General features: G+C 38.1%; 1 non-coding gene and 2 pseudogenes across 1 annotated transcript; all 3 read left to right on the top strand.

The window, feature by feature from the left end:
* The first annotated feature begins 3,368 nt into the window (after window positions 1-3,368).
* Window positions 3,369-3,463, top strand: LOC148295802 (small nucleolar RNA R32/R81/Z41). The gene has a single exon (XR_015834940.1). It is a non-coding gene; the product is annotated as a small nucleolar RNA R32/R81/Z41 (small nucleolar RNA).
* A 1,033-nt stretch (window positions 3,464-4,496) lies between these two features.
* Window positions 4,497-11,183, top strand: LOC110754631 (G-type lectin S-receptor-like serine/threonine-protein kinase At2g19130; annotated as a pseudogene).
* A 1,489-nt stretch (window positions 11,184-12,672) lies between these two features.
* LOC110754623 (G-type lectin S-receptor-like serine/threonine-protein kinase At2g19130 pseudogene) lies at window positions 12,673-16,200 on the top strand (annotated as a pseudogene).
* Window positions 16,201-18,402: the final 2,202 nt, after the last annotated feature.

The following is an 18,402-nucleotide window of genomic DNA, read 5'->3' as shown; positions in this document are numbered from 1 at the left end:
GAATTTATTTTATTTTGCGCGACGAAAGAATTTGTCTCTCTAAGTAAATGCGACAAAAATATATCATCGCGCAAATATTTTAATCACGAATACACTCGTCGCACAATACCTGTGCCACGAATGCTAGTCGTCGCGCAGTGTCCTTACAACGACTATGTTTCATCGCGCAAATATTTTAGACACGAACATTCTCTTGTCCCTCTACTTTAGCGCGACGATTACGATTCCTCGCGCTATGTTAATGCAACGAATGTATATTCGTCGCGCAAAACTTTGACCGACGAAAAACCTCATCGTCCCGCGAAATATTGTGCAACGAAGGTTTACCGTCGCTCATTTTGCGCGGCACATTTAATATTTTCGTCGCGCAAAGTGTATCTTTACGATCTTTGCGCGACATATTTTGCGCGACGAATATTCTGTCGCATTACTATTTGTGCGACACAAATGTACTTTGCGCGACCAAAACCCCTTCGTCGCGCAAATACAAAAATCTAGTAGTGAGACAAGATGAGATGAAATAAAAGATTGGGGCAGCAACTGTCAACGAAGCGATTCGAGGTTCTTTGACTAAGAAATACAAAGGCAGTGTCAAGAAATCATTTTTTTCTTGTAGTGTGTAGTAACAAGGATTATAAGTGCTGGCTGTAAGTTCTTGATAAGCTATAAAATCAAATATACTAACCTTGATTCTCAGCTGCCATTGTCCAGAAAAGTCGTAAGAACTAGAAAGATCTTCTCCAAGAAACCAACACTATATGCTTATTCTGATGGGGTGAATATCTGATAGCTAAAGCGTGTGTTGTTGGTTCTGGAGGGAGCTCTCTATTTATATGCATATATCTCTTAGAGTTTTGCCCATCAAGGAACTCTAGGAGATGTCCTTCATGCAGTAGATGTTGGAGTCTCAATCCTAATAGAGTTAGGAATCCCAAAAGCTTTAGATTTCTGTTTAACACTGCTGGTCGAGTAAGTCTTTGAGTTCTTAATTAACTTGGAGTCCTAGCAATCCCTCAGTGATTAGAAGATCACTTTAATGAGTCAAAGATGTGTTACCATCTTACACTGGCTTCATTAAGTTTAAGGGGAAAGATACCAGTAATACAGAGCTGATGCCAGACATTCGCAACTCATAGAAGAAGGAAACAAAAGAAATGCTTTTGAGTGTTTGACTGCAGAGTACAATGCAGCTCTCAAAAATTTAAACCACATCAGCAACTAAGTATAAAACTAATGTATAGAATCCTCACCTTGTCTGCAAATGCATCTAAACAGAAATTATAAAGTGAAAACCTGCACAAATAAGACCAAGACTGAAACCTAAAACTCAAAAGATAATCATAAAACTCAAACCAAAATAGCTAGTAAAAACTACCTACTGAAGATTGGATCACAATGCTAAAAATTCTAAAAATATGTAAGATATCTGGCCCATATTCACGAGGAGTTACAAGCAACATGTATAATGCCATTATTAAAAAAAGTAATAAAAGAAATGCTTGTGTAGGTTCATATGTTCAGTAAAAATGATCTTAGATGTGCCATCAATCGATTTGAGTTAGGCATGTTTAAAGGTGCTTGTGGTTTAAACATGAATATCGATTTCCCAAGAACTCATTGTCTCTCCCCAAGATTGATAAATAATAGTAATTACAGATTGATTATTTACCAGTAGTAGTAATAAATAATATGAACCCAAATTTGAAAAACAGAGAGAGAGAGAGAGAGAGAGAGAGAGAGAGAGAGAGAAGTAAAAAAGAATGAAAGATCAACAACGCACACAAATGCTCCCATTCTTGCCTTGTTAATTAATCCGATACACAGAGAGAACTACAAATTCAATAAAACATCTACAGAAGACTCCCCGCTTCTTTCTATACTTCTTAAATTAGTTATGATAATAATTTTTTATTATTTATTTGCCCACCTGTAAGTCCACTTCATTAAAAAATGGAACCTACATTTGCCACATCAGCATTTAACAGTCTTACTAACGATTTGACTGACGATGGGGGCAATTTATAAGTTTCCCGAAAGTTTGAGTATGTATTTGTAAATGTCTATAAAGGTGAGTATGAACTTGAAAATGACCATATACTTTGGGAGGTTTTATGTAGTTTTTCCAAAAAAATAATATCTTCTAGCGTTTAGACCCAAAAAGAAAAAAAAAAAAAAAAAAAAAAAAAAACTCAAACGCAGCCTAAACTAGTACTTTGTTTTGTTTATTGTATTATGACATTGAAGTATCGAGCATAAATTTTTTTTTTTAATATAAGTATATTATAATTTTATTAGGATTTATTACTATTTTAATTCTCGTGTCCTAACCGTGTCCATGTCCTAGTTTTTTGAGGTTTTCGTGTTCCTGTGTCCGTGTCCATGTCCATGCAACATAGGTGCTCTTGCTTTCTAGGGTTTTTCAAAAAATAATTCTTTCCCTCAAATGGAGAGATTGGGTTAATTAGGGATTTTTTTGAGAATCAAATCCCTAATTGAGGATGATATCTCTATTTTTGATCTAAATAATTATCCAATTAAATGGAGATAATTATTGATCTAAAAGATATTCTCTTTATCCACGTCGGGCCTCACGAATGGTTGCCGAAATATTTGTTTCCCACAACTTACACAGCACATGTGCACAAATGAATAAGAAATTACAAACAACAATATTTCACACACACATTAAAAAACAAGGAAATACAAAAAATTGTTCCAAAATTGCCTCGTCATCGGTGGAATGAAATAGCCCACTAACAAACAAGACCTACAAGTCTTTTCATTTGGTATGTGTGCCCATTTTAGTCTTTCCGAAAGTATGCGGGACATATTTAAGTAGTTTGTATTTTATGAGAAGAACTTGCATATCATGGGATAACGATGTTTTGCTATCTCAATCCAATGACGTTTTGCCATGCGGAATCCTTAACTCGCATGACGGAACGTGATTGATTGGAGATAAAAGAACAACGCTATTCCCGTGACATGTAATTTTTTTATTTTATATTTTAGGGACTTTTTGATCATTTTCCCTTGATAAAATCTTCCTGCGTTTCCTGACCAAAAAATAATATCTTCTAGCATTTAGACCCAAAAAAAAAAAAAAAAAAAAAAAAACTCAAACTCAGCCTAAACTGGTACAAAAGTAAGTTCAACCAGCGCATAAATCTTCTCAATGACAATAACCTTGCGACCACAGTGTAATTTCTAGGGTTTCAACATTTTGCTATAAAATAAAAGCTTGATACTCTGCTTCTTCTCAGCCCCCGGTCTCCAACTCTTGAAATTTCAGAGATTTCTCTCTTTCGTCTTCTTTGCTTTTAATTTTCCCTGATGGCTTTCTATTATTCTTCTCTCTGAATTTTGATTGATGAAAATGATGAAAGAGATGTGTAAGGGTGATGATCATTTGATTTCACGTGATCAAACAAATTCTCTTCGCTACGTTCTTTCTGATTCTTCAACTCCCACTGCCACTCGGCCCCCCATTTATTTAGAAATTTAAATTTATTTTTCCAGTTTCTATTATTTCTCCTTTTTGTTTAATGTTGAATTTTCAAACTGGTTTTTGCAGAAATTGGTTAAATACAAATAAACACAATGCTCTGATAATTACATTTATTTTTAAGCAACCACAAATAAACAGAAGTACTCTAAACCTAGTTAATGAATTTGAAGCTAATCAAGTAATTATCATTGGGCTGGAAAATCACCATTATGGACCCCAAATTGCCTGAATCTTTACCCTTTATGAATCAATTTTACAAGTTATTGGGTTCTGATTGAGAGATGTATTAAGCTAATGAAGCCCTGATTTACCAAGGGATGATGGGCCTATAATTTTATCTTAAGGGTCTTAAGAGCATAAGATTTTTCAACGACTTTGTAACCTGGAAAACCAGAGACTGTTAATGCTAATAAGAGTTAAAAACAGAGGAAGCAACAACTTAACTCTTTGTTTAAGTCTGATGAATTGCTTGAACTAATTTGTTTTGATTTGTGGGAGCCTACCCCAATTAGCTCTTAGGACTCTTTTAAACAGATGGTTGGGGTCAAGGGGAAGATACTCAAAAGTGATGCTTAAAGTTAAATACATCCCCATTCTTCCTCTGAAATATGAAGTCTTGAAATTTCAATTCAACTGTCTATTTCGTTAGAAATGGTACTGAAGTGTAGAATTTTCAGTTTATTGACTTTTAGCTTTCTGAGATTACTTTTCTTTTAAGGTTTTGGTTGTTTGATAATTTAGTCCAACGCTAATAGAATGAATTATTGATAAAAGTCAATGGCTTTTTTGTTTCACCAGCCAACTTGACAAACACATTGGTGCTTTTGAGGATCTGGTGATCGGTTGACTTCCAAGGTCAAACATACGATATCCTGATACAGCATGTCTAGCTAAGCTGTCAAGTGAAACTAACAAAAGTAGAACAAGGAAGGCCAAGCTTGGCCTGTGCTTATAGCAAAACAGCTCTTTTTTGCAAGTTTGTAAGGAGATGAAATTCACTTGCAGGAACAACTTTATTTATAAGCCTGTTCTGCTTCTGTTATGTTTAACCTTCGATGCTTGTATCTCCATGGCGTCTCATGTTATCTCCCAAGGCCAATCTCTTTCTGGGAACCAGACAATTACCTCTCCAAGTGGCATTTTTGAGCTGGGTTTCTTCACACCAGGTAACTCTCAAAACTATTATGTTGGGATATGGTACAAAAAAACTACCCCCTCAAACAGTAGTTTGGGTGGCAAACAGAAACCAACCTGTTTCTGATACATCGTCTTCAACATTGCAACTCTTCCAAAATGGAAACTTAACCCTACTGGTCCAATCCAAAACTGCAATTTGGTCAACTCATTCTATGTCAACGATTTCTCATTCCACCGTAGCAATGCTACTGGACAATGGGAACTTTGTCATAACAGATGCATTTAATTCATCTGTTGTTATATGGCAGAGTTTTGATCACCCAACTGATACCTGGCTTCCAGGAGGGAAGCTTGGACATAATAAGCTTACGAAAGAAAAACTGAGTCTTACTCCATGGAGAAACCCACAAAATCCAGCACCTGGCCTCTTTTCTTTTGAGCTAGAACAAAATGGAACAAGTTTTTGGTTATTTTGGAACGGTTCTAAAACTTATTGGACCAGTGGATATTGGACAGGGAAAATCTTTAGCCTTGTTCCGGAAACAGCAGCAAATGATTATATTGCAAGTTTCACTTTTTCTTCAAATGAAAAAGGAAGTTATTTCACTTATGCTTCAGCATATAACGATACCTTTATTAGATTCATGCTAGAAATTACTGGTCAAATCAAGTTTTATGTCTGGGGGAAGGGCTTCACAGAATGGACTCTAATCTGGATGCGACCAATTGAGCAATGCGATGCTTATGCTACCTGTGATGCTTTTAGTATCAGCAGCCAGCAGAATGCTTCTCTTTGTCGTTGCTTGCCTGGATTTGAACCCAAAGTCCCAAAAGTTTGGAAATTAAAAGATCACTCAAATGGCTGTCTGAGGAAAACTCCTTTACAGTGCAATGATGTCCGAAATTCCACATTTCTGGTGATGCATGATGTTCTCCATCCTGTGAATTCTGAGTCTTTGACAGTTGAGAACATTGAAAAATGTAGATTAGTGTGTTTAAGAAATTGTTCGTGCACTGCTTTTGCTTATGATAATCAGTGCCTGATTTGGAAAGGAGATATGCTCAATGTAAAGCTACTACCTTCTGAAGGTACAGTAGGAAAAGATTGGCATCTCTGAATTGCAGCATCTGACAATGAGTATCAAAAGATAGGGTCTACCATTAAGATAAATAGGAAGACTACTTTGATGGTAATTGGAGTACTTTTAGGTTTCACCTTTATCTTGACAATTGTCATGATATTAGTCAGAAGGAGACAGTCAGCAGGAGCATTGGAGACAGTTGATGATTCTTTAGTGTTGTTCAAGTATAGAGATTTAAGAAGAGCAACAAAGAACTTCTCAGAAAATCTTGGGGAAGGAGCTTTTGGTTCTGTCTTCAAGGGGGTATTGCCTGATTCAATTGCCATAGCAGTGAAGGAACTTAAAAGTCTGAACCAGGGAGAGAAGCAATTCCGCAATGAAGTGAGAACTATTGGTTCAATCCAACACATTAACCTTGTTCGTCTCTGGGGATTTTGTGCAGAAGCTTCGAAAAGAATTTTAGTCTATGATTACTTGCCGAATGGTTCTCTTCAATCTCTCCTGTTTCAAAAGAATCCGATAATCCTAGATTGGAAGGCCAGATATCATATTGCAATCGGCATTTCCAGAGGATTGGCTTATCTCCATGAGGATTGTAGAGAGCGTATCATACACTGTGACATTAAGCCTGAGAACATTTTGTTGGATGCAGAATACAGCCCAAACTGGGAGATTTTGGTCTTGCAAAACTCATAGGTGCTAAAATATGAATATGGGTTTGAATATATTAGGTTAACTTTATTCTTCTCCATAAGGAGGTATATATATGAGTTTACAGAGTGCTTTACAAGGAATGAGATACAGTCAAGAATTAGGAAAGTATCTCCTAATTATACAAAGATTCGTCAACTAAATAGAATGGGAAAGTAAATCCCTTAATTAATCAAATAAATAAATCTCCTTAATTAATTAGGAGACTCATGTCAACACTCCTCCTCAAGTTGGTGCATATACGTCACCAATACCCAACTTGGTAAGTGAGTTATGAAACACTCTGCTACAAACAGCTTTTGTTAACATATCGGCAAGTTGATCTTCTGATTTTATGAATGGTAGGCGGATGATCTTCTTCTCAATTTCCTCTTTGATAAAATGTCTGTCCACTTCAACATGTTTGGTGCGATCATGCTGGACTGGATTATGTGCAATGTCAATGGCTAACTTGTTATCACAATGTAACTCCATTGGCTTTCTTGGCTTGAAACCCAATTCTGTCAATAGTTTTCTAATCCATAGCAATTCACAAACTCCATGGGCCATTCCTTGATACTCTGCTTCTGCACTAGATCGAGAAACCACATTTTGTTTTTTACTCCGCCAAGTGACTAGATTACCTCCCACGAAGGTAAAGTAACCTGAAGTAGAGCATCTATCAGTAATGGAGTCAGCCCAATCAGCATCTGTATATCCCACAACTTCAAGATCTCTATTTTTTTAGAACATTAATCCTTTTCCAGAGGCTAATTTTAAGTACCTTAAGATTCGATTAACTGCATTCCTATGAGACACATTGGGTGAATGCATAAACTGACTAACCACACTCACAGCATATGCAATATCCGGTCTTGTGTGGGATAAATATATTAACCTTCCAACAAGGCGTTGGTACTGTTCCTTATTGGTTGGTTCTTGATCCATGTCTTCACACAACTTGTGATTCATCTTGATAGGTGTGTCAACAGGCTTACATCCAAGCAATCCTGTTTCAGCGAGCAGATCCAATACATACTTCCTTTGTGATAGAAATATACCATTTGCGGACCTTGCTACTTCAATTCCGAGAAAGTACTTCAGATCACCTAAATCCTTCATCTCAAATTCCTGAGACAAATACTTCTGCAGTTTCAGTTGTTCTCCTGTGTCGTTTCACAACTATGTCATCCACATAAACGATCAGTGCAGTAAGCTTCTTTCCATCACACTTCAAGAACAAAGTGTGATCCAAATTACTCTGTGTATATCCAAAATTCTTCATGGATTTAGTGAATCTACCAAACCATGCCCTGGGAGACTACTTTAACCCATATAATGATTTTTTGAGCTTGCAAACTTGATTCTCCTTGTCACGAGCGAAGTTACATCCTGGTGGCAAGTCCATAAATACTTCTTCTTCCAGGTCTCCATGTAAGAATGCATTCTTTACAACAAACTAATGTAATGGCCAATCGAGATTTGCTGCTAGAGACATAAGGACTCTGATAATTTTGATCTTGGCTATTAGGGCAAGGTCTCTTGGTAGTCTATCCCATATCTCTGTGTGTATCCCTTCGCCACCAATCTAGCTTTATATCTTTCAATGGATAACATCGGTAACCTTTCTGATGAGGTGCATAACCAATGAAGACACACTTGTCGGCTCGGGGATCCAATTTGCTGCGTTGGTAATCATGTAAGTAGACAAAGACCACAGAACCAAAAATGCGGGGTTCCAGGTTTTGGGTTGGAGTTATTTGGATATGGTGGTGTAGTGTTTGAAGTGGGGTTTTGAACTGGAGGATACTAGAGGGAATCCGATTGATAAGATATGCTGCAGAGAGGACGGCCTCTCCCCAAAAGGACCGAGGCATATTTGCACCAAAGAGTGAGGCACAAACTACTTCCAATAAGTGTCTATTCTTTCATTCTGACACACCATTCTGTTGAGGAGTGTAAGGGCATGAGTGTTGATGTATGATGCCGTGATCCTGGAAGAACTCATTAAGATCGTGGTTGAGAAATTCTCCGCCATTGTCAAACCGAAGAACCTGAATTTGGGTATGAAATTGTGTCTCCACCATGTGATAGAACTGTTGAAATTTGGAACTGACTTCCCCTTTTGTTTTGAGAAGGGAAACCCAGGTCATGCGTGTGGAATTATCAATAAACGTGACAAACCATCTAGCTCCCCCGGGAGTGGTAATTTTAGCAGGGGCCCAAACATCAGAATGAACAAGGGAAAAAGGAATCAAACTTTTATTTGAACTTAAGGGAAAAGGAACACGATAGCTCTTGGCCAGTTCATAAATGTCACACTTAAAACCAGAATTATCTAAATTGGAAAATAAGGAAAGAAATAGCTTCTGTAAATATCCAAATGAAGCATGTCCAAGACGGCGATGCCATAACCATACTTCGGAAGTTTGCTTCTCAACACTCGTACCCCCAATTTTGTAAGCTTGACTGAGACGGGCTTCACTATTAGGTGCCAGGTCCAAATAATAGAGTTTGCCCCTCTTAGTACCACAACCAATCGTCTTGCTGCTGAGAATGTCCTGAAAAACACAATGAGTAGGCCAAAAGGTTACAGTGCAATTCAAAGCCGTAGTAATTTGGGCAATAGACAAGAGATTATGATGTAAGGAAGGAACAATCAACACAGAATCCAAAGTGAGGGAGTCAGAGAGAGAGAGGGAACCCTCCCCAATTACTGGAGAGGGGGTACCATTGACATTAGACACCACTGATTGAGAAGGCGGTGTATGAGAGGTAATTTATCCCGGATCAAAGGTCATGTGATCAGTGGCTTCGGAGTCAATGACCCATGAGTGTTTCTTTGAGGAACTATGCAAAACATAACCTTGGGTACCTGTTGTGGCTACAGAGGCAGAGGCAGGAGCCGGTGCAGTTGGAGCAGCATGACTTATAGGATCCGCGACGGACGATGTGCGGAATGATTTGCTCCTATTCTTGCGAGGAGCTTTGGAGTGGTCCCACCAATCCGGGTACCTAATCAGTTTGTAACGGCTAGCACGGGTATGTTTGCGTCCACCACAATGAGTGCATTTCTGCTCCGGACGAGAGCTTGTGCCCTGAGTCTACGAAGCGCCACCGATAGAGAGCGGAGGGCCCTGCAGACGTTGGTTGGCCAGGACTGCAATGTCTGGAGTACTGGCCATGGTCAGTCGTTGTTGAGCTTCGCGACGTAGATATGCAAAGGTTTGGTCAAGGTCTAATTTGGGAACTTTGCGTAGGATTTCCCCCCGGACTTGATCAAACTGAGGATCGAGCCCGGCAAGAAAAAGGTGAACACGAAGACGATCCAGTTTAGTCTGGCGCGCAGTCACGTCGGCGTCGCAGTGCATGCGATTCAAAGTGCGATGATCAATCTCCTGAAAGATGGTCTGCAGCTAGCTGTTATATTTGTGGACAGGAGCACCATTCTGTTTAATGGTGAACGCCCGTTTGTTGAGATCAAAAAAGAAAGTTTCATCCCCACCATCAAAGTAGGTTTTCTTCACGGCATCCCAGATTTCTTTGGCGGTACTGAGACGGATGAACCGACCCATCAAGTCTGGAGACATGGAGTCGATGAGCCACCCCTCGACCCGAAAGTTCTCCGTACACCATTTGCTGTAACTGGAGGAGAGCTTAGAGGGTTGCAGAGTGTCGCCGGTGAGGTACCCCAATTTTTCGCGGCCAGCAATACGCAACTCCATGACCTGAGACCATAAGGCATAATTGGTCTCGGTCAAGATGATGCTGGTAGGAAACGGAGCGTTGTCACCCTGAATAGTAACAACTTGGGAGGTTGAGGAAGTGGAGTCAGTGGTTGCGGAAACGATATCCATGGCAGCGGAAGGATTTAAGAATAAGAGAAAACTGATGTGTTTAGGGTTTTGTGATAAGAGGATATGAGGATTTGGGTATGAAGATCTGAATCTGAATCTGTAAATATGAGGAATTTGATTTAGGGTTTTGTGTTTGAAGAAATTTGATAAGAGGATTTAGGGTTTGTGTTCGAAGAACTTTGATATGAAGATTTAGAGATAACTGAGGATCGATTGCTCTGATACCATGCTAAAATATGAATATGGGTTTGAATGTATTAGGTTAACTTTATTTTTCTCCATAAGGAGGTATATATATGAGTTTATAGAGTGCTTTACAAGGAATGAGATACAGTAAAGAATTAGGAAAGTATCTCCTAATTATACAAAGATTCGTCAACTAAATAGAATAGGAAAGTAAATCCCTTAATTAATCAAGGAAATAAATCTCCTGTATTAATTAGGAGACTCACGTCAACAATATGCAGACAAAATAACCGGGTTCTAACAACCATGAGAGGAACTGTAGGCTATCTAGCACCAGAATGGTTTTCAGGTGAAGCCATCACACCCAAAGCTGATGTCTTTAGCTATGGCATGTTGCTGATTGAGATTATATCAGGAAGAAGAAATAGACAAGGGTTAGATGAGGGATTAGAGAGTTTCTTTCCAATCCAGGTTGCAAATATAGTAACCAAGGGAGAAGATGTTGTTACCTTGTTAGATTACAGATTGGAAGGGCAAGCAGACAAGGATGAACTCACCCGGGCATGCAAAGTCGCTTGTTGGTGCATTCAAGATGATGAGAAGGATAAGCCAAAAATGAGGGAGGTTGTTCAAATTCTTCAGGGAGTTTCAGATGTTGGTATTCCTCCAATCCCACAGTTTCAGAGGTTGTTCAAATCCAGCGCCTTAATGAGAATTCAATAGAAGCCACCAGTAGCCAGGAGACAATTTGCACTTCGGATTCATCGGCATGATCTGATGTCTTTTCTGCATTCAATCTAAAATCAGCAACTGTTATGTGGAAAATTAATAAGAATGCCCCTTTGGCCCTTTGGGAAAGTTCAAACCAGTAACCTCCGTACCTCCTCACGTTTTTATTCACACCAGCTGCAGAAGATGTGTATCATAACATAAATTTTCTCAACCTCTAATCTCTATTGCCGGTAAATAAATTATAATGAGGAACACTGGCACTGAGAGCTTTTGTATTAAACATCTGGAGAATCCTCTTTCTCTGATTAGGTTCACTTGATTTAGAGTACGTTTATTATTCAGTACTAGACTGGATCAGTAGCTAGCTTCTTTTTGTTTTTTTGTATCTTTTAATTCTTCGTTTCATAAACTCTATGGCATATTGGATGGCGGTATGCATGACTATCAAGTCAAATGCTGCACGGATTCACTGATTACACCTTGAAATTGAAAACTTCATTGAAACTATATTAAAAAGGACAGAGGAGGATGCAATTTTTCACTGTAGCCTGTAACCAGATTATGAGTCTTCCGAAGTCATATGCTCTCTTTTGTGTATTGATTGAAAAAGATAAAAAAGAAACAAGAAATAGGTCATGGATGAAAGATAATTCTTGCAAAGTTTCTTGGTGTGATTGGTTTAGCAAACATGGCCATACAAAAGGGAAAATCATCCGTTTTTGCTCTGTCTTCCTCAGTTTTTAATCTTCACACTTGTTATTAATCTGAATTCCAACTCAACTCAACTTCTGTTAAAGATTCCTTGTTGAAATTCTTTGCTTAGAGATAATTCAATGCAACCACCTTCATAGGATCACAGATTGATGCTTAAGTTATATATATATGCATCCCCGTTCTGCCATGTGAAGTGAGTAATGCTTGAGTTAGATCCAGCTCTCAATAATAATAGTTCATGTTTAGAAGACAGAGAGCTCAGTTGCAACTTCCCCATACATGGTTCAACAATCTATGTCATTATAAATTGAATTATATTGAAATTCTACAGAGGCTTATGGTAATGAAGCTCTGCTATTCAGGTAAAAAAAATTCTATGCTGATTCATACACCACTTGTAAGCTCAAGTTTCAGGTTATTGACTTCATGTTAGTTTACTTTATTCTAGCTTTTTTGATAAATAATTTAAGTCAATTGAAAAGTCGGTGGTTGAATCTTTGAAACACTGCATTAGACAGAGTATTTTATGCATGCTTCAATGCTTGTGAAGTGCCAGTGATCATTTTCTGATTTGCAGACTTTGTGGATCCTTTCTCCATTATTGAGGAAATTGGTTCACTTTCAAAGTTTAACACTAATTCTTTGCAATAGAGTAATATCTAGCTTTGCTGGCAATTGTGAAAGGATCAAAAAACATAATAAGTCCAGTGATTTGATATCACCAAGCTTAATTAGAGCAAATCTTTGTTTGCAAGTCCATGAAAAGATGGATATCACCAGTAAGAACCACTTTATTTCTCAGTCTATTACGCTTCTACCATGCTGTACCTTCGGCGAGTATATCTCTATGGCATCTAGCATCTTCTCCCCAGGCCAATCTGTTTCAGGAAACCAGACAATCACCTCTACAGGTGGGGCATATTTGAGCTGGGTTTCTTCACACCAGGTAACTCTCGAAACTATTACATAGGCATATGGTACAAAAATCTACCACATCAAACAGTAGTTTGGGTGGCAAACAGAAATCAGCCTGTTTCTGATCCAATTTCTTCAACATTGGAACTCCATGCTAATGGAATGGATTGTCCAAACTTCCAATATGGTCCACTAATTCAAAATCAGAGATTGCTAATTCCACTATAGGAATGTGAAATTGGCACTTAGGTAACGAGGGGTAAATTAAATGACACAAACACAACCACAACAAACTTCACACACTTTAGACCTTGAGCAAAACACTTATGACTAGTCAACTGCTAGTCATGAACAACCACAATCAAGAATACACATAGAGCATGCCACATTGTACCTGCAACCCTAGAAAAATACTAGTGACAACCTAGGCACTCAGAAGGACCCGTCAATCTAGGCATCCCCTGTGCTAGCAACAACTATGGTGGAAGTGTGTGAAAACATTATAATCAAGTAAATACCAAACAGCAGATAATGATGACTAGTCAACCACCAAGAACACAAACCTAGAAAAACTACAGATATGCAAACCAGTTTTTGTTCACCCAGAAACCCACCATTGGGAAAAACTGGAGGTCATCAACCGACCAGGCAATCCACTAAGTAGAAAAAGATTCTTACAAAGGAATACAAGCAAGCTCAAGCAAAACCTAGATCTATTTAGGAAGATGAGCTATACCTCCTTTGTGCAATCTTCTTCTCCAACTTAAAAACCAAATTTGGATTCAAAGGAGAATGACCAATTTCTTCAAGAAACCATAGTCTTGAAGATATATATATATGAGAGAGTGTTTGATCTAGCAAGATGAGGTTTTCATATTTCAAATGCAGTTTTCGAAAAATCAATTTGGAAAACTCAAAGATGAAAAATATGAAGGTTTGCTCTTGAGGAAGAAGAGATAGTTTCCAAGGAAACTTTCCAAAAAAATTGCCTACAAAAGTGACGGCCACCAAATGAAGAATTGTTTGGCTTTTACACACAAAAATTCCCTAGGTCAGAATCGACACATGGCAACAGAGAGAGAAGATAGAATAGGACAAAAACATATGGGTAGGATCCAGCTGGAACAGTGAGCTGGAATTCCTACTAAAAGGATGACTAGTCATAATCTTCAGAAGTTAGAAAATGCAATGTAATGCAATGCAAAATTTACCTTTTGTCAAACCCATTGTTGTCCATCATAATGTAGCCAATTAAGCATACCTAGAGATGTAATTCTTAATCTAGACTAGAGCTTGAGAAAATACAATGATTGTCCTATTACAAAATTGTCAAGGGAAGCCAAAAGAAATACTCAAAATGCATACATTAACAGAATGCTTCTTGATAGTGGGAACTTTGTTCTAAGAGATGCATCTGATCCATCTGCTGTAATATGGCAGAGTTTTGATTTCCCAACAGATACTTGGCTGCCGGGTGCAAGGCTTGGATATAATAAGCTTACCAAGGAAAAACTAATTCTTACACCATGGAGAACTTCAAGTGATCTAGCACCTGGCCTCTTCTATTTAGAGCTACAACAAAATGGAACAAGTTTTTGGTTACTCTGGAATGGTTCTGAAACTTATTGGACCAGTGGATACTGGACAGGGAAACTCTTCAGCCTTGTTCCAGAAATGGCGGAGAATGATTATATTTCAAATTTTACTTTTGCTTCAAATGAGAATGGATGCTATTTTACTTATGCTGATGCCTCTTCAAATAACTTTATCAGGATTATGCTAGAAATCACTGGTCAGCTCAAGTTATTTATCAGGGGGAAGGAGTTCACACAATGGACTTTGACCTGGATGTTACTGCTCGAACAATGTGACATTTATGGTTCATGTGGTGCTTTTAGCATCTGCAACCAGAAGATTGTGTCTCTTTGTGGCTGCCTGCAAGGATTTGAACCCCAAGTCCCAAAAGATTGGAAATTACAAGATCACTCAAATGGCTGTTTGAGGAAAACTCCTTTACAATGCAATGATGTGAGAAATTCCTCATTTCCTGTAATGCATGATGTTCTCAATCCTATGCTTTCCGAGTCTTCGACAGTTGAGAATGTTGACGAATGTAAATTAGCATGCTTAAGAAATTGCTCATGCACTGCTTTTGCTTATGATTATCAATGTCTGATTTGGAAAGGAGACCTATTCAATCTAAAGCAACTAGCATCTGCAGGAAAGAGAGGCCAGGATTGGCATGTCCGAGTTGCAGGATCTGAGAAGGATCAAATAATTTATTCTGTAAGTATAGTAGGAGCATTGGTAATTTTCAGAAGGAAATAGTCAGTAGGAGCATTGGACACAGTTGAGGATTCTCTCGTGCTGTTCAAGTATAGAGATTTAAAAACAGCAACAAAGAATTTCTCTGAAAAACTTGGAGAAGGAGGTTTTGGTTCCGTTTTCAAGGGTATATTGGCTGATTCAACTGCCATAGCAGTGAAAGAACTTAAATGTCTGCAGCAGGTAGAGAAACAATTTCGCACTGAAGTGAGAACTTGGTGCAATCCAACACATCAATCTTGTTCGCCTCCGGGGATTTTGTGCAGAAGCTTCAAAAAGACTTTTTGTTTATGAGTACATGCCAAATGGTTCTTTACACTCCCTCTTGCTTCAGAAGAACCCACTAATCTTAGATTGGAAAGCTAGATATCATATTGCAAAAGGGACTGCGAAAGGATTGGCTTACATCCATGAGGAGTGCAGAGACTGCATCATAAACTGTGACATCAAGCTTGATAACATTTTGTTGGATGCAGAATACAACCCGAAACTTGGAGATTTTGGTCTTGCAAAGCTGATAGACGGAAACTGCAGCTGAGTTTTGACAACCATGCCAGGAACGCTAGGCTATCTTGCACCAGAATGGTTTTCAGGCGAAGCCATCACTCCAAAAGCTTGCGTGTTTAGCTTGGAATGTTGCTGATTGAGGTTATATCAGGAAGGAGAAACAGAGACGGGTTCGATGACGGGTTAGAAAACTACCGTCCTATCCGGGTTGCAAATGTAATAAATGAAGGAAAAGATGCTATTAGCTTGTTATAGGTTAGAAGGCCAAGCCGACAAGGATGAACTTGGTAGTGCATGCAAAGTCGCTTGTTGGAGCATTCAAGATGATGAGAAGGATTGGCCAACCATGAGGCAGGTTGTTCAAGTTCTCGAGGGAGTTTCAGATGTTGGTATATCCCCAATGCCGTGGTTCCTCCAGCACCTTACAGAACTTCCAATAGAAGCCATTAATTACGAGGAGACCACTTCCGGTTCAGATTCCTTTTCATGCACTGATGTCCCAAGTGCATTTCAACCTCAAATTAGAAGCTGTTCAAAGGAAATGTAACAAGGACGCAGGTTTTGCAAGCTAAAATAAGCAACCTCCATTTCTGTGTTTCCATTAAGATCACATTTCTGTTGCATTCTTGCTACCCACACAAGATTTGTGTCGAAAACACAAGTTTTAGCAACCTAGGTTGATAGACTTGTTAATAGACTTGAACTGAACCCCATAAGCATCCTACTTTCTTATTTAACATCAGCAAAGCATATTCTTGCGCTGAACAAATTCAGTTGATTTAAAATCATTTTGTTCGTCAGTATTGCCTCTCATACCTGCGCAGGGGTTTTTGCAGCTTTGCATTCATCCAAAAGCTTCAACAACCAAAGCACTACAAATTTACACGGAGAGCATTACATGGAAAAATTATCTACAGAAGAAAAACAATACTTAGAAAGTGATTTGTTGCCAGGTGAGAAAAGTTGTTCCTCCCTCTGTCTGCATTAACCATCTTGTTGAAGGACTGAGGTGTTAACTAAATCAGCAACCTAATGTGGGGTAGAGATAGCAACAACATAAACATTAATTGTCATTATCCAACGGGGGTCAAGTCCGGCGGAAAAGGGCATTGATTTGCAAACCAGTGGTCTAAAGTTCGAACTTACATGACATCTTGACAGTGTGTGTGAGAAAACCACCATCCACCTTCCCAACTTGGTGAAAAACAAGAAAATTTTTCATTACATAGAATATTTAAAATAAAAAATAGTCACGACTTTTTAGAGAGGAAGAAATCTTCCCTACACGGTACCTGTTCTCTTTGTTGGTAACCACCACTCTCATTCTCTCTCACTGGTATCTTAATCTCCTCTCTGGTTAAAACTCAAGGAGAAAATAGCCATAGAAAATAAGTATTAAATGCAATTTGGGCCTCGTTTCAGTAAGTGTCATACAAGGGTTTTTCGCAGCATTTTTAGCATGGCTCATTTCTATATAGACTCCAAAATATTTTTAGTGAGAGTTGGTGTTGACAGTACAACATACCTTTGGTTCAAGACAGATGCATTCTCTGCAGGAACTGTGCGTAGAACCCCGAGATCAAATTTTATTTTCAGTTTTGGATTGCATTCAATGTAAACCAATTCCACCAGGGATGGGCAGGGACGGACCCAGGATTTGAAAATGACATGGGCTAAATTTAAGGGCGAAGTTAGGAATATTTGTAAGAGTAGGCTAAATGTTGAAACGAATCCAATGATTGATATATATTTTTAGATTGTGTTTAATGGATACCTTTTTTTTTTGGGGTAAATTATAAGCTCTTGTTTGTTACCAAAAAAAATTATAAGCCCTTTTTTTCCAATATATATATATATATATATATATATATTCTTGATCATATTTAGAGCTTTTTTTTTTCTATTCTACTGACATTTAAAACAGACAAAAATCTTGGAATTATTGATAATATTGTTGAAATATTTGGAAGGGATTGAAGGGAAACAAAGAAAGAAAAAAAAAAAAAGGAAAACTACACATGTACTGGGAAATATTTAGAAGGAATTGAAGTAAAAATAAAATAAAAACACATATCTCATCCCAACACACATCCCTTTTTTTATTCTATTTCCTCCTTTCCCCTTTTTCTTTTTTTATTCTATTTCCTCCTTTCCCCTTTTTTATTCTATTTCTTCTCTCTCTCTCTCTCTCTTTCCGATTGTTTATCATCTCCCCCTCTGTTTTTTTATTCTTTTTGCTTCTTCTTCCTCTCTTCCTTTTTCTTTCTTTCTTCTTCCTCTCTGTTCTTTCTTCTTCCTCTATTCTTTCTTCTTGTCAGCCGGCTGATTGCCTAGGCTAGAGAACTAATTTAGTCCCAAAAAAGAGAAGTTCCCTGGGCTATAGCCCAGGTTAACATGTTCATGGGACCGTCCCTGGGGATGGGCACTTTAAAGTATAAGCTCACACACGCTTGAAGTTTGGTAGATTACGAAGCATGATGGAATTCACTAGAGGAAGTATTTGTCTGCAACAGAAATTAACACTGTTTTACTATCATCACATATGATAACTTTTCTGATAAGACACAAGAAAAATTAGATACATTTTATGAGTTGTGTTTATCTTCTTTTTTTTCCTTTTAAATAGTTTCATAAATGATTTTCAATAGTTTGAATAAGTACTTCACATAACTAACTAGTATTTGATTTAGTCATATTCGTTTTAACTTGGTTGAGCAAGTCCCATCTTCGATATTTAGTTGTGGATAAC

The sequence above is a fragment of the Prunus avium genome, chromosome 3 (assembly GCF_965620075.1).
Source record: "Prunus avium chromosome 3, drPruAviu1.hap1.1, whole genome shotgun sequence".
NCBI classification, from domain to species: Eukaryota; Viridiplantae; Streptophyta; class Magnoliopsida; order Rosales; family Rosaceae; genus Prunus; species Prunus avium.
The sequence above is the reverse complement of the archived record's forward strand: the minus strand, read 5'-3'. Positions and strand labels throughout refer to the sequence as shown.